Source organism: Tenrec ecaudatus, chromosome 18 (genome assembly GCF_050624435.1).
Source record: "Tenrec ecaudatus isolate mTenEca1 chromosome 18, mTenEca1.hap1, whole genome shotgun sequence".
NCBI lineage: Eukaryota > Metazoa > Chordata > Mammalia > Afrosoricida > Tenrecidae > Tenrec > Tenrec ecaudatus.
Window position 1 is genome coordinate 38,883,859 of NC_134547.1, and position 16,660 is coordinate 38,900,518.

Genomic DNA, 16,660 nt, shown 5'->3' on the forward strand with positions numbered 1-16,660 from the left:
ATCTTCCTGCATTTGGCATCATTGCATATGTTGTGTGAGTCTGAAGAGGAATTTGCAGACTGGTACTGGACATATGGGCTAACATCAGACTTAAGGACTTTATCTGGACTAGACTGGGATGTTTTCTTAATATAAAATTGCTCTTTTATACAAAGCTCTTTCTTATACACATGAGTGTCTATGACTTTGTTTCTCTAGTCATCCCAGACTAACACAGCAATCAAGAAGCACACATGGGAGGAGCTCTGCAGAAACTAGCACAGAGAGCCACAGAGAAGGATAACCTGAACCCGCAGACTGCAAGATTCTCAGCATACAGATAAGTAGACACACATTTACTAAAACAAAATATTGGAAGCACCTGTGATATATTCCAAACCAGCCGAGCACAGATAGATCTAGATCCCCAACTTTCCTAACTGACTTTTCCTGATCCAGGAACTAGCTAGGTTGGCTGACCACCCAAGCCACAGGGACATAGCTCAACACATGGAGTATATATAATCACAAATACACTTGACCCAAGCCAAGGGAGCTCTAGTCTAGCTCTAGTCTGATACCTTCACAGTCCTGTCTCCCCCAAAGCAGGGATAGCACAGACTACTGAGTCACATGGGAATAGCTACAGGGCAGCCTGAAGCAAGCATAAATAGTTACTATATTAACTCTCCACACAAGCAGGGAAGCTCCAGCCTCACTCAAAAAAAAAACCCAACTAATCCCTATTCCTTAAGGTACAGCCCTGCATGCCTTTCACCCCCACACCATCTTAAGGCGTGGCCATCTGCAGGATTTGGGGGTGTTTGGGTTGTTTTTTTTTTTTAGTTCTTTGATTAGCAGATGATGCAAATGCCTGGCATATTTGCAATGTATTAGCATAACAATACACATAGAAACAGCAACAATGTGGGGGATCCTTTGTTTGTTTTTTTGTTTTTTAAATAATTTTATTGGGGGCTCATAAAACTTATCACAATCCATTGTGTCAAGCACTTTTGTACATTTGTTGCCCTCATCATTCTCAAAACATTTGCTTTCTACTTGAGCCCTTGGTATCAGCTCCTCATTTTTCCCTTCCCTCCTTGCCCCCCTCCCTCATGAAACTTTGATAATTTAAAAATTATTATTTTGTCATGTCTTACACTGTCCAACGTCTTCCTTCACCCACATTTCTGTTGTCCATCACCCAGGGAGGGGGGGGTTATACGTAGATCCTTGTAATCAGTTCCCCTTTTTTACTCCACCTTCCCTCCACCCTCCAGGTATTTCCACTCTCACCACTGGTCCTGAAGGGTTCATCTGTCCTGGATTCCCTTTATTTCTAGTTCCTATACTGGTACCAGTCCTGTTATTTTTATCCCACCTATCTTATCTAGATAGACCTGCAGAGATAATAATATGCATAAAAACAAGACAGAGCAAAACAAAGTAACAAAGAAAACAAAACAACAATAAAAAAACAATGACCAAAATATAGCCTGTAAATAGATCGAGGTCTGTTTATTGACCTTTAGGAGTGTTTTCCAGTTGAATCTGGTGGGGTGCCACACCCTGGCCCCAAAGTCTATTTTTGGTATTCCCTGTTCTGCTCCCCTTACTGTTCTGTTGCACACCCTTAGTATTTTGCCTTGGTGTGGTGGGATCAGATCAGGCAAAATTCCCACACTATGTTTCCAGTGTTGTCCCCCATAGGGCTATGAGTCAGTGAGGAATGCCATGTCTCATAGTGGAGCTGGCCATATGGTCCTCTCTGCATTGGCTGCTGTGAGCAAGGATATCATCCTCAAGGCTTGGTGGGCCAGGATGTGCTCCACTTTCTCTTCCTCCCCCTTCATTTGCTCCCATGTGGTAGGATCAGGCATGTCCCTCTGCCTGAGCTGTAGCTTCAATGCTGTCCTCTGAAATAAATTCTTTTTGGGGGAGGTGCAGCTGTCCAAGTGGTTGGGTTTGGGGCCAAGCCCTCAGACCTCTGTACTGGTTCCCTGCTTCATGCCAGGAGGCTGCATTCACATCTTGGAGCACCAGGTTGAAATCTAGTCCCTTTTTCCCTGTGGAGATATAAACAGTACCCTCCCCTTGGGTGGGTTAGTGCCCTGTTCCACCACTCCCCTTTTTTTTCTTTTTTCCCCCTCCTTTTTAGTTGGCTACCATATGTATCCCTGGATTTGGCCCCTGCAATACTACCTGGACCTCACCCAGGAATGTTTGTAAAACACAGGCAGGGAGTTTGGGCATGAGACAAAGACTCAGGGCCCAAACGTGGCTCTAGGCTGACATACTAGATAGACATAGGTGTTCACCAGCTGTCCAAAGATCGTAGCCCCCGTACAGCACCCCAATCTGCTCAGAAAAGCAACCAGCCCCATGAGTAGGCTATTGATTCATTCCTCCCTCCTAGACCACTTAGGGAAATGGCAACTATAGACTGCATGTCCTTATCCCCACTCGGTCACCTCCATCATCTGAAAAAAGTGAACATCTTCTCTTCTGACCTTATCCACCAGAGATCTATTCCTTTAAAATAATGAACCTGAATCATAAGAATATAGAACGCTCAACCATACTAGACACCAAAATCAGTACCCTACCCTTAATCTCAAACTTATCCCGACACCCTGAAAGACCACAAAGTAGTAAACAAAAAAACAAACAAACAAACCATACTGCAAGGCTACCTCTGCCCAAACCCCAATGATTCAAATGCCCACCGCTCCACACAGCTCTGACTCCCCGCAGGACAAGGTCTAGAACCCAGCTGTTCTTTTGTTGGGGTTGGTGTTGCTCTGTGTTGTATCATTCCTAGAACACACCCCTCTTTAAAACAAAACTGTGCACTATTGTAATTCATCCTTAATCAGGACTTCTCTATCTGCTGGTTATGTAAGGACAAGGGAAAAGTTATTATTACTCTTTTTGTTTACAATTTACCTTGTTTTCTAGTCTCACAACACATCATCAATCTACAAGTTCACATTCACTTCAGAGTCAAAGCTCCTGGGAAAAGTTTAGGGTCCAAATAAACATACATTAGCAGTTCTTCTCTTTCTTAATCTAGTATTATTTTTTTCTATTTTTATTTGGAATACTTTTTTCCTCTTGCCCTTTATTTAATTTTTATAGCTAAACTTTTATTTCACAGCCCTTTTGCCTATCTTTTTACTCTTTCTTTTCTTCTCATGAATCCTTCTTTTTCCTTCTTGTCCTCATAAAACCAAAAGCTGACTTTCCTCTCACCCCCCCCCCCTCAAACATTATTATACATTCTTCCATTATTGTAAAACAAGGATTTGGGGTCTAATTTCCTGTCTTTTAACTTACCAATTAATACTACCTTATCCCTACCTTTTTTATCCTTCCATTTTTCTATCTTTCTCCCTCCTCTAACATTTCCCTCTTCCGCTTTTTGTCCTCCCAACAAGTAATCTAATATTCTCTCCCAGATAATTAATATCCATTATCACCCCCTTTACTGCACCCCCTGACAGAGTTACCTAGTTCCACTTAACCCCAGCTTCCTAACACCACTCACGACTACACCAGGATTCCAAAGAAACAACAGAAGCCATCAGTTCACATACAAAATACAAACAAAACATAATAAGAAGAGAAACAGACAAAAATAATTGGATACCAGCTAGACCTAAATGAAATACCTGAAATTGAACACGTTACATAATTACGGGGAAAATATCATAAAAGAATTATATATATATATATATATATATATATATATATATATATATATATCAGATGAAGGCATCGTCTGAGAGAAAGAGTGAAAAAAAATAGAAAAGCTAGAAACCTCAGTACATACCTTCCAAGAAAAACCAAACAAAACACATACGTCAAGCACTACCAAAGCAGAATCACACAATACTATAAAACAATGCAGAAACAAAATTGAGGAGACAGAAATTCAAATGAGTGAGACTGAATGCAAATCTATCAACTCCAATCTAAAAGAAAAACAAGTCACTAAAATATACAAAAGAAACTGAGAAAATCTTGAGAACAAGAGCAACACTTATGTCATATAGAGATTCCAGAACAGAAACACACCGAAAAAATTCACACAGAGAATAGTCCAAGAGCTCCTGTAAAATATCATTCCGCAGTGCCTATGAATGAAAAGATAAACTTTCAGGAAACCGAACGAACCCAATCAGGAGAGATATCAAAAGGAAAAGGACCCAGCATATTGCAATTAAAATGTCTAACATCAACAAGGAAAAAATTCTAAGAATAGCCAGAGAAAAAAGAACAATTACATACAAAGTGTCGATAAGAGATGAAATGGTGACATTACAACAGATCCAAATGAAACAAATACAATAACAACAGACTACAATGAAAAACTGTATTCAAACACATTTGATAATCTAGAAAAAATGAATAGTTACCCAGAAATTCTTCACCCACTCAAATTAACACAGACAGATATTGAAAAACTCAGCAGACCCATAACCAAAAGAGAAATAGAGCAGGTCCTTAAGAAACTAGCAACTAAGAAAAGCCCAGGACCAGATGGTGTCACAGGAGAATTCTACCAGGTATTGAGAGAAGATCTGACACCAATAATACACAAACTATTCCAGAACATAGAAAAAGATAACAAACTCACAAACTCATTCTAGGAAGCCAGTATAACATGGATACCCAAACCAGGCAAAGACCCCACAATGATAGAAAGTGATAGTCCAATATCCCTCAGGAACATAAAAACTAAAATCCTCCATAAAATTCTGGCCAGTAGAATCCAACATCATATCAAAAATAAATCACCATGACCAAATGGGATTCATCCCAGGAATGCAAGGATGGGTTGATATTTGAAAAATAATCGATGTAATCCACCACATAAAGCCAAGAATAAAACCCACACGATCATATCAATAGATGCAGAAAAAGCATTTGATGATATCCAACCCCCATTTGTTTCTCAAAACAGTCAACAGAATAGGAACAGGAGGGAAATTCCTCAACATAATAAAAGACCTACTCATCTATCCAACAGCCAACATCACGCTCAAGGGGAAAAGCTAGAAATACTTGCCCTGAAAACAGGGACTAGACAAGCATGTCTCCTATCACCACTCTCATTCAGCTTCATGCTGGAAGTCTTAGAGCAATCAGACAACAAAAAGAAATTAAGGGAATGAAAATAGGCAAAGAAGAAGTGAAACTATCGCTATTTGCAGATAATATGATTTTATATGTAGAAAACCAAAAAGTTTCCACAAAAAGCTTACTGGAACCAATCGAGAAATTCTGAAATATAACAGGATACAAAATTAAAAGCAGAATAAATGTATTCCTTTATAACAGTGAAGAAAACTCTGAAAAGAGACATTAAGAAAACAATACCATTTACAATAACCACACAAAAAATGAAATACTTAGGAAAAAACTAAATAAACAAAAGTCCTATACAGAAAAAGCTACAAAACATTACTACAAGAAACCAATAAAGACCTACATAAGTGTTAGAATACCCCATGTTCATGGATAGGCAGACGTAATATAGTGAAAATGTCAATACTACCTAAAACAGTCTACAGATGTAATGCAACCCAATCCAAATCCCAAATACATTCTTTTAAAAAATGGAAAAAAACTTATTACCAATTAAATATGGTAGGCAAAAAAAAAACAGGATAAGCAAAAGCAAAGAACTTCTTTGAAAAAAGAACCAAGTAGGAGGCCTGGCCTGACCTAAATGAGTACTACATAGCCACAGTTATCAAAACAGCCTGGTACTGGTACAATGAGAGATATATAAACCAACAAATTAGAACAGAAACCTCACATAGAACTGCATCAAGCTACAGGCAACTAATCTTCTACAAAGGACCCAGAAATACCCAATATAGGCAAAGATAACCTCTTCAACAAGTAGTGTTGGATAAACTGTGTTCCCGTATGCAGAAGAATGAATCAAGATCCACATCACTCCCTGTGCACAATAACAAACTGAAGATGGATCAAAGACCTAAATATAAACCTCCAGAGCTGTCATGATCATCAGTGAGAAAACTGGAACAACTTAGAGGACCTGTGACAGGGCATTCGTAGGTTAACAAGCGTAATGAAGGAAGCCCACAGAGGGAGACAAGATAGATGACTGGGACATACTGAAATCATATCATTTATGCACATCAAAATATTTAATCAAGAGAGTAAAATGAGAGTCCACAGATTGGACAAAAATGTTTACCCATGACACATAGGACTAATTACCATACTATAAAGAACTCTACAACAGCTCAATACAAAAATAACAAATAACCCAATTAAGAAGTGGTAAAAAAAGAAATGAACACCAAAAAAGTAAGTACAAACACATGAAAAAATATAATCACTAATGCGCCATCAAAGATGTGCACATTAAACCACAATGATACTGCTTTACACGCACAAAGCTAGCCCGACTTAAACCAAAATGCTGGAAAGGGTGTGGAGAGATCAGAACTCATATATGCTGTTGGTGGACTAGTAAATACATACAGTCACTGTGGAAAATGATATGGATATGCTTAAAGTACCTGGGATATTGAAATCCCATGTGGACCAGCAATACCTCTATTAGGCATATACTCCAAAGAAATAAGAGCCACAACACGAGTGGATGTATACTTTCCCATGTTTATGGAAGCACAGTTCATAATAGCAAGAAACTGGAAGTAGCCTAAATGTCCAACAGTGGAAAAAGCTGTGTGTTTCTGTGCATACTCACAATGGAATACTGTCCTTCCCTAAAAATAGTGATGAAAGCATGAAACACCAAATGACATGGAAAGCCTGGAAACTATTATACTGAGCGAAGTTAGTCAATTCCAAAAGGACAAATTTTGTATGAGTCCGCGATTATAAGGAGAAATAACAAATCTTAAAGACCAGTTTCCAAACAAAGGGGTAACATATGTATCTGCTGATCTGCCATGAACCATATATCACCCCCTTTATGTACACTTCAGAAGAACCACATCAAAAGAAGAGAACTCACTTTTGCTGGGGTCACTCCTTCAAGAAGAGGTCAAAGGAAGGAGACCGTCCACTGGGTGCTACGTAACATTGAGACAAGGCTGCAATGCATCTATAGGCTCTCCACAGGAATGAGAGGAGAAACATGCTGGAAAATCAAGTTCAGACCAGGGAAGGGAGCATCTACATCTCAGAGGAGGCGCTGATATTTCTGTTGGTAGGTATGATGGATAAATGAGGAGGAGCAACCTCACATCTGGGAAGGGATGCTAAACAATAATTGTAGGAAACCTAGGAGAGAAAACTTCATCCTGTGGTCCTGGGTAAACACTTCAAATATGTTTCTACCCAACCTTTTGTGAACAACACCTTGAACTAAGCACTCTGATAACCCTAGATGCTGGCCTTACACGGAACATGCCATCCCTCAAGGGTCACACCAGAAGGACTTGATGTGGATGCCCGACAGAATGAACTGGGCCCTACCTCAAAACTGCCTGTACCCTTGGACTTAGACCTGAAATACTCTGATGTGAGAGAAAGCCAAAGATTACCACCCTACCACTGTGGAAACGGTGGTTGTTGGACCTTGGATTGGATCCCTGACTTAGTGGGTGTCCAATCAAAGAGGACTGACAACCACCATATATTCAGTACCACAATGCTACCCTTGAATTTATATGACCGATTTTAATCTGAGAGACAAGTCTGCCCTTGCAAGAACTGATAACAGAAAAAATTCTCCTAGCATCAATGCCCATGCTCTATATAAACAGAGCTCAAACAATTAAGAAAGCAATGTGTACAAAGCAACCACTCAGACTGCAGCTCAAAGTTGGACTACTCGCATAAACTCTCATCAGCAGTACCTTATATTCTAGGTTATTGGATAAATTATATATTACCAATGCAATTGCCTTATAACCTAGAGGGGGTGATTGACTAATGTGTTAGTACAGGTAGACTAGAGAAACAAATCCAGGGAGACTCATGTATAGGAAAGATCTTTATAGAAAACAGTAATTGTATATTAAGAGAACATTCCAGCCCATTCCAGTCCAAGTCTGTACGTCAGATATTAGCCCATATGCCGGATTCTAGTCTATAAATTCCTCTTCAGATCCACATAACACATACAATGACACTGAATGCAGGAAGTTCACAGGAAAGTGAGTGGAAAGTCTTGTGGATCCAGTGGCGGTGGAAGCATCTCAGCTGTGGTATGGGTCTTCACATGGCTCCTCCAGCTCCAGGGCTCTGGCTTCATGAGCTTAGTTCCATGTGGCTTATCAACAGGCATTTCTCATAGCAGGTGTGTGTCTCACATCCAGGGAGGTAGACAGGAGTTCCCAGAATCCTTAGGAGAATGCCATGCCCACACAGAGGCCTGCCTCATTGGCTGTGACCTGATTGACAGACTAGACTCTACCCTTTCACAAGCTGACAGATTATGTAACTTCCAAAACTATGTTAATCTTTTTTGTTTCTCTGATTTGGGAGGGGGATGTTTGTTTTTCTCTTTGTTTGTTTTTATTGTTGTTATTGGTTTGGGTTTTTGGTATACTATGACTGCCTGAGTAAACTAGCGTAGTTCATAACTCTGGACAAGCAGATGAATTCTGGGCTCCTACATAATGCTAACCCAATCCAAGAACAGTCCTTATAATATAGCCCTGCTTGACACTCGCCTTCATGAAGAGATCCCTGGAGATAAGTGTGATACAAAAAAGTGTGGTGAAGATAGCAGATGGTGCCCAGCTGCCAATTGGAATAGTGTCTGGGGTCTTAAAGGCTTGTATTCAAAAGAGCAGCCATCTAAGAGGCATCAATAAGTCCACATGGAAGAAGCACACCAACCTGTTTGATCCAAAGATGACAATAACAAAATCCAAATATGATAAGTATCAGAGTTCAAATTAAGAACACCCAATTTGTAGAAGCCATGGAGAGCATTGGGAGCCCAAAACCTGTCTGCAGACTATGTAGTCAGATTAAGACTTTGGCAGATCCCCTTTAGCCACAGACAAGACTCAAATCATCTTTACTATCATATAGCGATTATCATAAACTTGATCATGGCAGATCAAACCATTGTATAATGTGATACTTGGTCAGTTTTCCTCCCTCTTAACCTAACTTGAATTTGCCCTAGGCTCAAATATTTTTCACTTGATCTATGACAAAAATTTCTTCTCTGGCTTTTTTTCCATGTTTGGAAAAAAGTTCACAATACGAGTTGGTTCATTTTAATTACAATTAGGAAAAACAGCAGTTTCAGAGTATGGGTCCAAAATAAGAGAAAGACAGTGTTTTGTGATAAAAGAGTATAAAATGTCAAATAGCACCTTACCATTGATTCACAGTCCCTCTTGTTCCCCTTTGAAATATCTATAATTGTAACACTTAAGGTCAGTTACATGATGTGAAACAGAAAAAAGTAAACATTTTCATAGGGCAGAGTTTATTAATGTTTTAAAACTGTCCAAAGAGTTCATGTGCATGAGTTAAAAGCACAAGGGAAATACAGGGTGTGAAAAGAAGAAATATAAAATAAGGCTGAGACAAAACAAAGATTCCGTTCTGTGAATCGGAACACAAGGTACTTCAGTTACTAAAATCACGTTGTGTTGATATATGAAGAAATGTTTTGATTAGGAGCATAGCACACGACTTTTCTGCAACAATTCCATGAACAGATCAGACTCATCCTCACTGAACACACAACGGATCATCAAATGATCTTACGAGCCCCAGTCAGGCCACTAAATGTGTGGATAGAGTACAATGTCTGTGAGGTATTACGGTAAACAAATTCTTCATCAGTCGTCCAACCAAGTCAGCAGGGACATGTCACCCCTTCAACTGTCCTGAGGGAGATCCCCAGCTCCAGGATTTTCCGACCCCTCTGATGATTTTCAGGGGGGGGGGGTTCACATTTAACAAAAGGTGTCTCTCATAGATCGAGGAGGAGCTTCTCACTGTCCTGTTTTTCTTCAGCTTCTTCATCAGATCCTGCTTCCGACTCAGGATGGGAATAAAACTGACCGTCAGAGAGACCACCAGGTATAAATGCTGCCCTCTCGGAGGCATCCTGAACTATCAGGAGTCTGTTTTCTTCTTCGGCTTCTTGAGGGAACACTTTGAAATCCAGGAACCAGGTCTCGATCCAGGCGAGGATGAATGAAATGATGGGCAGCACGTAGCCAGTAGCCACCCCCCCCCCCCACCGGGAGAAAAGCTTTGGGAGCAGGGCTTTTGCTAATAAAACAGCAATGGTCACTGCAGTCATCAACCCAATCGCCCACCAATGGCGCCATCTACACACAGCATAGGCAAGAATTAATACTTTAAATCCAAAAACTGCCAAAAGAATTATATCAAAATACGAAGAGTAGTAGTCACAGTGCACGACTTCCTTCTCCAATGTGTTTTCAATGCCTCTGTTCACATTTAACTCTATTATCCACAGTAACGTTACAAATAAGAGGTCAAAAGTGACAAACAAACAGAAAGTCCTCCCAATGACGGATATGCCCTTATTTTCCTTTCCTTCATAGGATTTGATCCTGGCTATGAGCTGAGTGGGGTGGATGGAATGGACGTCCCATAGGGAAGCCTGAGAGCGCTGGCTCCCACTGAGAGCGTTGTCCATTTGGTCTCGTAGGTGGTTCGTTCTGGAGGAGGGTCAAAGGAGACTTGGCCTGACTTCACCGTCCCTAGAGAGAAGAGACCTCCGGGCAGTTTCAGGGTAGCCACTCCAGGTTGGCCCAGGGCGAGTGGCTCTCTCTGCAATCGCGCCTGTGGGCTCTTCTCTGGCTTTTTAAAGGTTTTTTGGTGGTCTTTTTTTCTTACTCTATTATTATCATATGTGTGTGTATATGTATTTCATTTGCTTTTACATTTTATTGTTTCTGTTAGATTTCCTGGTTTAAGAAGAACAGAAGGAGTGGATGTTTAGAGACAATAATTGATGCAATGGTGTAATTGATGCAATGGTGTAATTGATGCAATGGTGTAATTGATGCAATGGTGTAATTGATGCAATGGTGTAATTGATGCAATGGTGTAATTGATGCAATGGTTTATCAGGAATTAAAGTCAGGCTTGGGAGGGTAAGGGGAATCATAGAGCAATCAATGAATGGAGGAGAGGATGAAACCATTAGAATGCATTGTGATGATGTTTATACAACATTTATTTATTTTTGAAACTTTAAAAGAACACGTGATTTCAACAATAGTGCCCCAAACTATATTCTTTTTATTTTATTGTATTGTATTTTATTTTTACAACAGTTTTATTGAAAAGAAATTTAACTCTGGAAGTGTATGTTAGGTAGAGTTCTCTAGAGAAACAAAACCAGGGTGCGTGTGTGTGTGTGTATGTGTATATACATATATTTGTATAGTTTATACAGCAAGAAGGAATATAACAGCAGTACAGAGAGCTTAGTTTAACTCACTTTCATGGAATAGTTAATATACGAGAAGTTCTTCAACTCACTGGGGCTGCCAGGTCCAAGGTCAAGGAAGCAGCAGAGTCTTCCCTCAGACAAGGCAGGCAAAGTGTGCCTGCAGGCAGCACACAGCAGGGAGGGTCAGTAACAGCCAGTAGCTCTGGAGCTTAGCAAAGCATGCCCTGATAGGATTCTGAAATCAAGCATGGTAACAGGATCTACCAGCCTCAAGCTCAAGCAATGTATGAAGAAGCAGTATAGTAAAGCAGGTCTCAAAGGAGCCTCAAGCTCTAACAACACGATCCATGGGTTGGCTTAGCCTACAGGTAGTGTAGCACACAGGTTGATGCATAGAACTAACTAAAGCAGCAGCACTCTGGTATGATCACCAGGGAGCAAGAGAGAGATGGGATACTGCTGTCTTTATTTATTTGGATCATCCTCCAATCTGTGACCAGATTTAACTCCACCCACATGTTCATATTGGCCTATTTGGCACAATAAGCTTATCACAAAGTGTATGATATGTAAATATTATACCAAGAAAACTGCTAAAAGAAAAAAGAAACCAAACTGGACCAGTGGTTACTATGAATAAAACAGAAAGAGTTTTTGCTTAGGGGCAATTGAGTTTATATTACTAGTGGTGGAATAATTTGGGAAAGGGTATAAATAATGGTTGTACCATACAAAGATTAAAATCAATGGCACTGAATTACACGTGTATAAGTTGTTGAATTGGAGAATGTTTTGATGTTTATATTTTTGCCACAATTAAAAAAATAATTACATGAATGACAATGAGAACAAGGAAGAAGAAAATGTTCTAAACTTGATTGTGGTAATGATTGTACAACTCTTCTTCTTATGATTGAACTATTGAATTGTATGATAGGTGGATGAAATGCTGATAAAACCCTTCTTTTTAATGACAAGAATGTTTGCACAACTCATTCATATCATTGAGTTCCAAGCCCAAACTCAGATTTATTGCCATCAAATTAAGTCTGACTCATAGCAACCCTATAGGACTGCCCTTGGGGGTTTCCAAGGATTTAACTTTTTATAGGAGTAGAAACTCTTCTCCTCCATTAGAGTGGCTGGTGGTTTTTGAACTGCTGATCTTATATTTATCTCCCCAACATGTAACCCAACATGTGACCCATTACACCACAAGGACTCCAGGTTGTTAGTTTAAATGTGTAACTTTTTTAAATGGTGAGGGGGGGGGAGGAGGAATTGCATTAAGTATTATCATCCTGATTACTGAGATCTTTGATGATGCATCCTTAAAATTTTGTGACCAAGGTAAGGGCTTCACATGTCATTCTAGTTCCAGGCCTGAATCCCCCACATTGTTCTCATGTTGTAGATGAAAACATGAAGACTAAAGGAAGCTAGAGGTTAACATATCTGATCACTGTGAGCTGAAAAAAATTATAGGTGAGGCAGGAACTCAAACCCAAACTTCCCTGTTCTTAGCCAAGGGCTCAGTCCAGCAAATTTCTCTTCCTTCCCCTATCACCACCAGACACTTCCAGGGGTCTCTATCTAACCCACTATACTTCTGAAATGTGCTATCTTTTGGGTGGAATGTTGTCCCATAGAAAAGACTTAAGTGGACTTAGAGAAGGGGAAAGCAGAGACTCTAGGATTCCAGGCCAACTCTACCTGAAGATGGACTTCATATCTACTCCTTCCTGACCCTACAGCTAGCTATAACTCAATGATTCTCTTTCCAAGAAAGAAATAGTCTGGGCAGTCAGGGAGATGGGATTTGGGCCAAGTCCATTTCTGTCACTCTCTAACAGCAACACTGGCTGTCACTTGCTCTCAACATCTATTTTCCCTTCCTTCCCCAGTAACAGAAACAATATTTTTAGATAAACTTAGGTTGCCGAGAATAAGGCCCTTGTTTTCAAGCTTCCTTTGCTACCAAAGAATACCCACAGACCTTTCATTTTATCAAAAACCTGAAAGTAGAAGCAACATAAGAAGTTCCCTGGATTTCTACCTAGGTGAAATAGGCGGGATATATAATTTAGAGATGAAAAGAATGGGACCAATGTTTCCAGAGGGGTATGGGAGAAGGGGATGTAGGAGAAAGGAAGGGTGGGGGGAAATCAACCCATGGACAAGGGAACAACAAGTGAACTAAAATCAATGGAAAGAAGGGCATAGGATGCCTAGTGGGGCTTAGTCAAGGGCAATGTAACAGCAAGGAATTACTAAAACTGAATGAAGGCCGAACATGATGGTGGGACAAGAGGAAAGTAAAAGGACATAGAGGAAAGAACTAGAAGGCAAAGGACATTTATAGAGGTCTAAATACAGGTATGTACATATGTAAAACACATATATATAATGAGAGGGTAATAGAACTATGTACTAATGTCTATATGTTAAGAATTAAGGTAGCAGATAGACATTGGGCCTCAACTCAAGTACTCCCTCAACACAAGAGCACTTTATTCTAATAGTCCAGCATTCTGTGATGCTAAACTTCCCAACAGGATCACTGAAGACAAAATGGGTGCACAAGCAAATGTAGTGATAAAAGCTGATGGTGCCCGGCTATCAAAAGATATAGTGTATGGGGTCTTAAAGGCTTGAAGATAAGTAAGTAGCCATCTAGTGAGAAGCAACAAAGCCCACATAAAAGAAGCACACCAGCCTCTGTGATCATGAGGTGTGGATGGGTTCAGGTATCAGGCATCTAAGACCCAGAACAAAATCATACCGCAGGTGAATGGGGGAAGGGGCATGGAGTGGAGATCCAATGCCCATTTGTACACAATTGGACATCCCCTCACAGAGGGGTCACAGGGAAGAGATGAGCAAGTGAGGGTGCAGTATAGCACGGATGAAACGCAACTTTCCTTTAGTTCTTTGGTGCTTCTTCCATGCCACACCCCCACTATGATGAACTCTATTCTACCTTACAAATCAGATTAGTCCAGAACACGAACACTGCTACATATAAGAGCCCATAACACAAGGAATCCAGGATAGATAAATCCTTCAGGGCCAACAATGAGAGTAGAGATACCAGGAGGATGAGGGGAGGGTGGGGAGAGGAAGGGGGAATTGATCACAAGGATCAACTAGAACCCCCTCCAAGGGGGACAAATAACAGAAAAGTGGGCAAGGGGTGACGGAGGATGATATAAGATATGAAAATAATAATCTATAACTTACCAAGGGTTCTTGAGGGAGGGCGGGCAGAGGAGGGAGGGGGAAGAAATGGGGAACTGAAATCAGGGGCTCAAGTGGGAAGAGAGTGCTTTGAAAATGATGATGGCGGCATATGTGTAAATGTAATTGACACAATGGATGAATGTATGGATTGTGATAAGAGATGTAAGAGCCCCCAATAAAAGTAAGGGGAAAAAAAAGAAGTTCCCTGGATTGAACTTGATACCCGGTCAGTTGACCTCCCTATAGACATGAACTGAATTTGTTCTGGGTGCAAGTATCTCTTAGATATTCCATGACAGAAATTTCTTCCCTGGTTTCTTGAATGTTTATTGGGATCTTCTCCCTCTCACGCATTATTTGTGTTTTTGTCTTTATACTAATATGATCTTCTCTTTGTCATCCTAGTGTGATTTGTTTTTCATGGTCTTCTGTTGGATTTCCCAACTGTGAAGCACCGGAGGAATAGATGCATAAGAACTGACACCAGGTGTTATAGGGAATGCAGGGTGGGGGTGGGCAATAGGGAGGGAAGGGGATTTGGGGAGTCAATAATGAAGGCAGGACGGGGGAGGGAGCACTAGAACTGCTCATAATTGCACAACTCATTTTAAAGACGCCTTAACCATGGGGGAGAGGGGGAAGATGCTCTCAGATAGTTGTGGTGCTGATAGTACAATTCCCCTTGATATGATTGAATGATTGAACTACTCAATTGTATGCTATGTAAATATTGTGCCAATAAAACTGGTAAAAAGAATTCCTTGCCAGAACCTTGTCATATGGATCCTTAAAGTGCATGTAATCAACTGATAATACACTTGCATTATTCCCACCGTCTCCTAAGTCATTCCTGCTTTGAGAAGTCTGCCCATCTATTCTGTACTGCATTTTCATGTTAGATTGGGACTTGTCTCTGTCACCAAGCACATGTAATTGAAAGTTTCTAGGCTGGAGAAAGCAAATAAAGTTGACTAGCAGATTAAAACAAAAAAGTTCCCTTACAGAGAGCAGAACACTTACTTCATTTCTCCTCCTCCTGGCTGCATCCAGAGGTAGCATTTTGGAGAAAGCCCTGTGCAGAACACCAGGTCTTAGGATACGGGGTCACTGACATGGACAAGACAAGATCAGTACGTTCTGTAAATTAGAGAGAAATTTCACTGTGTAACTTGGGAAGATCTCTTGGGTTCTCTAGCTTGAAGCTTCTCTTCTGTTAAAATGGACATGAAGCCAAGTGAGAAAATTATCACGAAGGCATATTGTAAATAGTAAGAAGTGCTCATTTGTATTGTCCAGTGAGTGGCAATCCTCTTAAATCTAAGTTAGTTGTTAGTTGTTAGTCGCTGCCAAGCTGAGAGCATGTGCACATCTGTTCCATAAGATATTCAGATGCCAGGCCTGCCTTCCATAACACCCCTGGATGAGCTGAAATACCTATCTGGCAACCAGTAGTTGAAGATGTAGCCATTGGTGATGCCTGGGGAGTGTTAAAATCAAGGGTTATCCCCACCCACTCCCCCCAAATGAATAGCTCCAAGCCTTGGTCTTTACATCATTTTCAACAATTCTGGGAGAGGAATCTGGTCCCTCACACTGTCTTTGGAGAACATGACCTGAATATCTGTCCAACACCAAGACTGTGGAGTTGACTGAGGTTTTCTCCCTACCTTTCACTACACTGACCACTGCCCATCACACCAACTCCCCTCAATGGGCACTTTTGGTCCCCAACCTCTGAGGAATCTTGTGTCCCTCCCCTATCCTGCTGGCTGTACATATCTCCCCTCCAGACTAAGGAGAAATGACAAGGTGAATGGGACAGATTCCCAAAGCAGTATCTTCAGCAGGAATTCAGGGGTAGATCACGGAGAAAGATGGAGTTGGAAACAGGGAATAGTCGGAATGCAAAGGGAGTTAGGTCACCTCTCAAAGGCAAAAACTAAAGCAGCTCCCTCCTGAGATGCGACCAAAGATAAAAGCAGTCCTGAGTAGTTTGGCCCAGCTTTTACCATTTAAAAGCACTCT

General features: G+C 40.7%; 1 pseudogene; it reads right to left on the bottom strand.

The window, feature by feature from the left end:
• Positions 1 to 9,934: 9,934 nt before the first annotated feature.
• On the bottom strand, positions 9,935 to 10,645 carry LOC142432555 (STARD3 N-terminal-like protein pseudogene; annotated as a pseudogene).
• Between the last annotated feature and the right edge of the window lie 6,015 nt (positions 10,646 to 16,660).